Source organism: Vicia villosa, unplaced genomic scaffold (assembly GCF_029867415.1).
Source record: "Vicia villosa cultivar HV-30 ecotype Madison, WI unplaced genomic scaffold, Vvil1.0 ctg.000540F_1_1, whole genome shotgun sequence".
Taxonomy (NCBI): domain Eukaryota; kingdom Viridiplantae; phylum Streptophyta; class Magnoliopsida; order Fabales; family Fabaceae; genus Vicia; species Vicia villosa.
This window is the reverse complement of record NW_026705248.1, coordinates 817,752-819,384: the sequence shown is the minus strand read 5'-3', so window position 1 is coordinate 819,384 and position 1,633 is coordinate 817,752.

The following is a 1,633-nucleotide window of genomic DNA, read 5'->3' as shown; positions in this document are numbered from 1 at the left end:
TCTCTTGAGACCCAATTAGACACCTTCGTAACCTCTATGTGAAATGTTCATCACTAGACTATGCATTAAAAACATGTTTGCTTTCAAAGAAACTACAATTTGTTTTCTGTGTATTTTTTCAACGACCCCCAATTAAATTAAGAAAAAACTTAAAATAACATATAAAATAAGTTACCTTGAAATATCTATAGTGCAAAATAATATCCTAAAAGAAACATTTTTATGGATGCATATGGGATTGAAATACCTATACATAAAAGACAATTATGAAAGTAGGTGATTATATATATATATATATATATATATATATATATATATATATATATATATATATATATATATATATACATTATTTTAAGTTCCTACCATGTCTAAGGCAGAAACAAATTAGTTTTTTATCCTACCTATATTTTTTGGTCGTACATGTCAATGATGTAAGAAGAACTAGTAAATATTATGTGTCACTATTTTGTAATTAACCATTTAATATTAATAAGATCAGATATCATTCAATCATTTATGTTATTCAAAGAAAATATTGTGACAAAGATAATAAAAACCTTGTACTTAAATTTGAAAAATGTGTTCATGATTAAAATGGGAAAGAAATAAAAATTGTTTAGATATTAAACATAAATTTTGTTTATTTGCAATTTTTTTGAAAAAATTATAGTGAAGAATAAAATGGAAAAACAAATTAGATGGTTATAATTTTAACTTATGTTGTATGAAGTATTTTTCCTTTTTAGAAGGCTTTATACAACTCATTAAAATGTTAATTCTTTAAAAGAAAATCTTTTACTAAATAATAATTTATTGAGAAATGGAAAAAAACTCACAAGGTAAATGCATAAATTTTGAATTCTCTTTTATTATGTTTCTTTAAATCATTTCGTGAAGTTCAATGTTTTTATTAAACAGATTGAGATAAAATAAATATGCTTTGAACAAGGTTGAAATTTCTTCATAACTTTTATTTAATTACTAAAGTAATTCACTAAAATTCAACAAATATCAAAAGAAAATCTTTTCCTCCAATTTAAATCTCATTTATTCAAGATCTCTGTCTATAAATTGAATAACTTTGTTGTAATTTTTGGTTCATGAGTATACTTAAGATACACTATAATCTGTCAGTAGAGAAGAAGTTTTCGAAGTAGTTTTGATTTCTCATTCATTTTTTGCATTTATATTGGTTCGTTCTTTTTTATCTCTCATTTTTATTTATGTTTTCCTCTCTCTATGTCTCATAGTGCTACCGCCAACCTCAGCTTCTTATGTAAGTACCTTATTTCAACACCATCTCATATTGGTTTTTCATAAATTGTAAAAGAAAACTAAATTGATATTTTGCCAAAAGAAATTTTTCATTGATTCAAAGCTTTATTAATAGCATAATCTCTCATGAATAATTTTTGGTTGTTAACTTTTATAAATATTACTTCAATGATGGTCTCTTTCTGGAAGTAATGTGATACACAAATTGAAAAATCTGTGCTTTCTTTCCTACAATGAACAGAGGTACTACCTATATGTTACATTTCTTATTTTTAGTTTTAGATGTTAACATTCTTTTATTATTTGTTAAATTGTAGATCTCATGAGAAAAGAAGTGTATGTTTAGATGAAATTT